The sequence below is a fragment of the Ornithorhynchus anatinus genome, chromosome 1, assembly GCF_004115215.2.
Source record: "Ornithorhynchus anatinus isolate Pmale09 chromosome 1, mOrnAna1.pri.v4, whole genome shotgun sequence".
Taxonomy (NCBI): domain Eukaryota; kingdom Metazoa; phylum Chordata; class Mammalia; order Monotremata; family Ornithorhynchidae; genus Ornithorhynchus; species Ornithorhynchus anatinus.
In genome coordinates, this window is record NC_041728.1 from 149,788,929 (window position 1) to 149,796,671 (window position 7,743).

Here is a 7,743-nt window from a genome sequence, read left to right on the forward strand (position 1 = left end):
ATTGAGATGCACAGTTAATATTCAGGACCATGGAACTGGCCTGTAGTATGAGTTTATTAGAGGGATGGATTTGAGGTATTCACTAGCTTCACTGCAATCCTATTACACAGTAGGCACTTCAATCAGTCAGTGAGTGGAATTTACTAATTCCACTCACTGGAAATATTAACCTATTGAGTGTGAAGTACTGTAATGAGCTCACTGTAAATATTAACCTATTGAGTGTGAAGTACTGTAATGAGCTATTGGAAGTGTATGGCAGAACCAGGACACTCTAAAGGCCTCTGGGTAAGGGCCTCGTTCTTGCCTCAATCTCATTAGAACTCTTTCACAGATTTCTTTGTATTTTAAATTCTGACTGAGACAGGGTAAATCAAGCCAAACAATATGCACCTACTACTTCAGTCAAAATGGGAAAGGGCCAGGTTTTGTCCAACCCTTTGAGGTCCTGGTAAAACTATTCTGAACTGGGGTTGAGGAGGTCTGTGCTATTGGGCCAGTGGCTTTTAAGGCCTCAGACTAGTCTGTGCTAACCAGGAGTGGAAAATCCTAATTTGATAAGGGAGCCACTGGGTCTCCTAGGTAGTTGGTCATGGTTTCTGGTTAGGTTTTCATGGTCTTATGTGTTCTTGGCTTTCTTTATTATATGGTAACCTTAAGCATAGGGATCAAGATTCTTTTCTTCTGCATATTCTTTAAGTGCCTAGTACAAATTTAAACTCCTTACCACAGGTTTTAAAGCACTCCATCACGTTGCCCCTTCCTATCTGATTTGCTGCTTTCTTACAACAACCTATCAAGCTCACATCACTCCTCTAATGCCAACATGCTCAATGTAGGTCATTCTAATCTATTTTGCCAAGGACTCCTCACCCACATCCTGTCTCTGGCCTGGAGGACCTTCCCTCCAAGATGATCAGTCTCCCCGCATTCAAACCCTTCTATGAAGTGCGTCTCCTCTGAGAGGCCTTCCCCAACTAAGCCTGAATTTCCCTTCATCCACTTCCTTCTGTGTCGCCTTTGCACTTGGATTTATAACCACTGAACTTATGTACATATCTGTAATTTTTGTTATTTTAATGTCTGTGTCTCCCTCTACACTCTAAGCTCGCTGTGGGCAAGAAGCGTGATAAATTGTATTCTCCCAAGCACTTAGAACAGTGCTCTGCACACAGTAAGTACTCCATAAATATGACTGATTGATATAGCATTTGCACCAAAATAATGTTTAGAAAATACTGGGCAAATTGGACCTTGTTCCTGTCTTATGTTGTCGGATCGTGTTTGAACCATAGTGATACCATGGACACCTCTCTCCCAGAATGCCCCACCTTCATCTGCAGTCATTCTGGTAGTGTATCCAAAAAGGTTTCTGTAAAATTACAGAAGCGGTTTACCACTGCCTCCTTCCACACAGTAAACCTGAGTCTCCATCCTTGACTATTTCTCATGTTGCTGCTGCCCAGCACAGGTGAGTTTTGACTTGTAGCAGATTACTTTCCATTCACTAGCCACTGCCCAAGCTAGGAATGGAATGGATATGCCTCTGCTTGTCTCTCCCTCCCATAGTCGAGACTGGTAGAGTACTGGAAACTCTCCAGGTTCAACCCTAAGAGGTGAAATTGGACCTTAGCCTTAAAAAATAAACCTGGACACCCATGAGAGGGAAGGCAGAATGGCCTAATGGAAAGATTTGGTTTGGGAATCAGGAGACCTGGGTTCAAATCCCAGCTCTGCCTTTGCCCTAATGTATGCCTATGAGGAGTCACTTTACCTCTCTGGTCCTCAGTTTATTCATATGTAAAATAATGTTGGTATTTGTAAAGTGCTTACTATGTGCAGAGCACTGTTCTAAGTGCTGGGGTAGATACAGGGTAATCAGGTTGTCCCAAGTGAGGCTCACAGTCTTCACCCCCATTTTACAGATGAGGTACCTGAGGCACAGAGAAGTGAAGTGACTTACCCACAGTCACACAGCTGAGAAGTGGCAGAGCTGGGATTCGAACCCATGACCTCTGACTCCCAAGCCCGGGCTCTTTCCACTGAGTCATGCTGCTTCTCTAAAATGGGAATAAAATGAAAATAGATTCTCATGGGGCATAGTATTTGTACCCAAACATCTATTCCAGTGCTTGGCATGTAGTGAACCTAAAAGTTCTACTGTCCACTTGAGTGTAGGCCAGCTTTATCTCCAGGTGTCCATGTAGGACAGAAGGAAGTTAATGAGATCCCAAGAAAAGTCATCAACCATTTATTAATGGAGTGACTTCAAATCCATTCAATACCCCTTCCACAGTGGAGATTGCATGCACCTGCTCTCGGCTGTTGCTGCTGCTCCTCTAGCCCTTGATGCCCTGAACACAACCAACCCCATCCCTCTTGGCCAAAGAGTCAGAGGCCAGGGCTTGGTGAGTTGGAATGGAAAGACAGGCAACCGAGGGGACGGTGGAGAAGGAAGGGAGGATATGGAGACTGCTCTTCTCATGAGCTCCCACCATTCCTAAAACCATTACCCACTCTTCCTCCTCCTCAACACTGCCACTAGCTTGCTCTGCCCATTCTCATCTCTATGACATTTCTACTTTCCTAAACAGCAGGCAGTATATCTCAGGTCAATCTGTTTTCTCTACAACACACCTATCTCTTCTGGGTTCTCTATATTTATTTATACAAAAAAAAATCTTAGCTTTCTAAGACAGATTTGTGGCAGTTCCCCATCCACCAATTTTCAGTTTGATTTCTCATTCACTGCAGAACAAGAGACATCAAGCTGTTTTCTAAGAGGCCACTATTTCTGAGTCTAGTTTAAATAGATGTGGATTAAAGCTGTTGAATGAATAACCAGTAGTATCATAGTACTGTTACAGGATATAGTAAGCACTTAACAAATACTACCATCATTATTATTATTTAATACTGATACTACTAAATAATAAAAATAATAATAATGGTGCTTGGAACATAGTAAGCACTTAACAAATACTACCATCATTATTATTATTATTATTTAATACTGATACTACTAAATAATAAAAATAATAATAATCGTAGTATTTGTTAAGTGCTTACTGTGTTCCAAGCACTGTTCTAAGTGCTGGGGTAGATACAAGGTAATCAGGTTGTCCCACGTGGGGCCCACAGTCTTAATTCCCATTTTACAGATAAGGTAACTGAGACATAGAGAAGTTAAGTGACTTGTCCAAAGTCACTTTCTATATTCTTAATATTTAATTCTTAGTAGTTGAGATAATTATTCTACAATACAACTGGTGTACTCTTAGACCCAACAGAATACGATAATTCAAGAACAGGGCCTGACTTTGGAATAAAAAGATTAGTACGAAACACTTTAGATTAGTAATGAACACCTGAAAATCGAATAGTTTCAGTAAAAGAAAGATTTCTTGTATGTCATGGCAAACTACATGTACAGAAGTAATTCATGTATCGCAATCCTTTATCCACTAAGAGGATAACCCTATTAAAAGATGCAGCATGGTCTAGAGGAAAGACTATAGGCCTAGAAGTCAGAGGACCTGGGTTCTAATACTTGGCTCTGACAATTGCTAGCTTCGTGACCTTGGGCAAGTCTATTAACTTCTCTATGTCTCATTTTCTTTAACTGCAGAATTGGGATTAAATAACTGTTCTTCCTTATATTGCGGGCCCCAGGTGAGGCAGGGACTATGTCCAACTTCATTAATTTGTATTTATCCCAGTATTTAGAACAGGGCTTGAACACAAATGTTTAATAATGATTATAATAATAACAACAATGGTAATAATAATAATAATGATAATAATAATTTGGGCCAAATAAAAATATCCAAAGGAAAGTGGACATAATAAAAGTACAGGAGATGTGTTTTAGTTGGTTGACTGATTTTATTTTATAAAAATTAAATTCCATGCTCCTATTTGTCCTGAGCTTAAAAGACTAGGCCCTTCTGCTCTGTGTCTCTGAACAAAATCTAGTTATGGGTTCACACTTTACTCATGTATCCTGTTTAAAGCTGCTCTTTTTTTTATCTTCCTTCATTAATCATCTTCTGATCCCAAAGGAAATGAGAAACTTTTAAGTAAGAGGGTAATGGCCACATTTACTACAGGAAAAGTAATATAATTTTTGCTGACTGATTTTTTTAATCACTCTTAGTGCTTCCGTATGATGGTAATGAAAACCTTGAAATATTCAGTTGATGAAATTGCTTTATAGTGAAAGAGTTAGTTTTAAAAAAAGACTGAATTTCTGCTCTAACAAGAGTCTTAGTGGGCTGGCAAAAGCTCCTGAGTGGTAAAGAATCAATGAATGAAACACAAATTTCCTTAGATTGTCTTTTGAGAGATTTTTACAGCCATATTTTACCCTGTTCAACTCTCCTTTTACCAGAAACAAATAGAATCTAACATGTTTAGTGCTGCTCAAATATCCATCCTTAGTAACAATGAGAGTCTTAGAGAGAGCCTTTTCTAAGATCTTTCATTTTAATTAGATGTTGGGTAACTATCATCATAAATCTTTACAATCTTTCTTCAAGTACTGACATATTGCAAGTATTGTGGGACTATAAGCCCTATTTTACATATATTTGATTAAAAATCATACATCATTCTGTTTTAAGCATGTAAATTTTCTTTGTTATTTATTCGGGATAGGATTCATCCATCTAGGAAGGATAATCTAAGCCCAAAAAGTTCAGTATTCCTGGAGAGTATTCATCAAAATACTCCCTTAAAAAATAGGTGCCTTTACTTTGAAATCTGGACGTTACTCCGGCTATCAATATAATTTAAACCTAATTGTTTTAATTCTTTTTTACTTGAGGTGATTTCTTGTTGAGTAAAGTGACCAGATTTTCTCAAGGTCAAAGTATTATCCCTATTTTGGAACAGAATGGCAGAGTAAAAGGCAGAAAAAATAAACCATAGCCTCTCAATCTGTTTTCCCACAAGAGTCTGATGTCTCTCTCTGCACCATGTCTTATCAGCTATTCTGCAGGGGAAACCAGTGGCATCCCTTCCTTGGGAGGTGAAATTGGTAGCATAGCACTGTGTATTGTAATAATAATAATAATCAATGATAATAATAATACTTAATAATAATATGGTATGTTAGTTCCACATGGGTAAGGGAATGGTCTCAAAACCTCTACTGAATTTATCCAATATCCATAAATTCAATATCAATTGAATTTATTTAGTAGAGTGGGTGCTCAATAAAACTTTTAATGTTACCATATTTTTTAAAAAAGTCAATAAAGCCACCAGGTGTCAAACTAAATTATCCAGTATCTGACATATTAAGGAATTCATTAGGGAACTGCAACTGTGAGAAGCAGCATGGCCTTAATGGATGGAGCCTAGGCCTGGGAATCATAGGACCTGGATTCTAATCCTTGCTCTGCCAATTGCCTGCCGTGTGACCTTGGACAAATCTCTTAACTTCTTTTTGCCTCAGTTTTTAAATTTGTAAAATGGAGATTAAATCCCTATTATACTCCCTACTTAATACTGTGAGCCCTCTGTGAGACAGGAACTGTGTCCAATCTGATTAGCTTGTATATATACCTCAGCACTTAGAACAGTGCTTGACATATATTAAGTGCTTAACAAATGCCATACTTATTAATTATCATTATCCAAAAACCAGCCTTAGGTTGTGTATTTGTATAATTCAGGGACAATTTAGCCACCACATAAGATGAATTAAACATTGTGGAGATCAGAGATTTTTAATTGATAAACTCAATTTTTCTTTCAGTACCTCCGTAATACTTCAGATGGTGATTTGCAGAATGAAGAGATTCTGAAGCCACTTGGCTACTTCTTTTGGGTTACAAATGCTCCCTGTGGCCTAGCCAGTTTCATGTCCTTATTTCTCCAATGGAAATGATACATGAACCACTCCACTTTCTTTTTTGTCTCGCTTCAACAACTGGGTATCTTCCCCTACTGCTGTAAAAAACAATCAGATTTTTTATAAGTAAACTGGGAATTGGTAATAGATTAAATGAAGGCTAGGATAAATATTAAATTAAAATACATCTGTGAAATACACTAGGGGTGGAATGAATATTTTATGAGCATATATTAAATGACTCTATTATTATTAAAATACCTTATAAATTATTTGAGGAATGGGACTAGTGAATTTTAATAGCAGTAATTTGTATATAATTACAAGAAAAAAAGAATTCGTTGTCCTAAACTTTGGTAATAAATATGAAGTTTGTTTCACACAATAGGTCTAATCATTTGCCTTTGTGTTTAATAATAAAACACAAAAGCCAGAGATGAAATAGTAAATGTTGCATTGAATCAGTGTCCAATAAATTCCAAGCCAGGGAAGACACAGCATTAGTATTCTTATTTTAGTTTTTCCATGTACAAAGGCATATAATTTTATGGAGGGCTTTACAACCAAACTGTCATAAAACTGAAAATTAAGGGATTTATTTACCTATCTATTGAGTAAATTGACTAAATCTTTCACTTTCATTAGAGAACTCAGGAATTTATGTGTAGAAATGCAATTCTCTTTAAAGCCTAAACATTTGATCATCTCTTTCTCAATTATCTCCCTTTCTTAATGCAGAAAAGAGGACTTCTTAAGGTGGAAATAGGAATTCTATGCAAGTCTGTATAGCATCCTTTACTCATGGAACTCTATTTGATGTTACCATACTTCTCTAAGGTTCAGATCACTTATTAGTCTCAAATAATGACTTCATATTTCAAGCTCTTAAAAGAGAGAAGGGCATCATCAACAGTAAGCAAATAACTGTCACTTCAATAACTATAAGAGGTAGTAAAATGATAACAATACTAATATCTTGACTTTATAAACCCTCCTTTCCAAATAATTCAAAATGCTTAACACATATATAATATAATTCACAACAATAACAGTCCTTACAGTACAGGACAGAATTTTATTCCCTACTTTACAGATAATAGGCTGAAGCACTGAAATAACTTGTCCCAGGTTAGATGATGAGGGAGCTTCAGAGCCATATGAAAGAGAGGGTAAAGATTCTGATTTTTCCTTCTCTCCCTTTTCAGCAGAAGTGCTCTTTGACACTCCAAGAATACTTGTAAAAAAAAAAAGCAGGTACTCAGAATTCTAAATTAATACAATCTCCAGTGATCACCCAAATCTAAGGCATTTGACCTTAATATTTCCCATATATGCTCTATTCTCCACTATCTTCCCTGTCCCAGAAATTTGCAACCTTGACATCAGCACTTTTTCCTTTGTATCTTTCACCTCCCACAATTTCTCTCACCTCTAAATTCCACTATTCCTTTACAATGTTTCCATGACCCAGCTGTTCTAGTCAGAAGGAGCTGACTAGTCAGAAGGAGCAGTCAGAAGGACCTGGGATGTAGTCCCAGCTCTCCCATTTATCTGCTGTGTGACCTTAGGCAAGTCACTTCACTTCTCTGTGCCTCAGTACCCTCATCTGGAAAATGGGGATTAAGACTCTGAGCCCCATGAGGGCAGAAATTATGTCCAACCCAATCACCATGTATTTACCCCAGTGGTTAGTACAGAGACTGGTACATGGTAAATGTTTTAAAAATACCATTATTATTATTAGTAGTAGTGGTAGTATTGTTATTATTATTATTATTATCTGGTCCAAGTCAGCAACACTTCCCAGCTCAACTATGCTATGTGCCTCCTTCCTAGCCTCTCTGCTGCTGGCCTCTTTCCTCTTCAGTCTACACTACATACTGCTG

General features: G+C 37.6%; 1 non-coding gene across 1 annotated transcript; it reads right to left on the minus strand.

The window, feature by feature from the left end:
• Nucleotides 1–1,481: 1,481 nt before the first annotated feature.
• Nucleotides 1,482–1,619, minus strand: LOC114816065. The gene has a single exon (XR_003763840.1). It is a non-coding gene; the product is annotated as a small nucleolar RNA SNORA7 (small nucleolar RNA).
• Between the last annotated feature and the right edge of the window lie 6,124 nt (nt 1,620–7,743).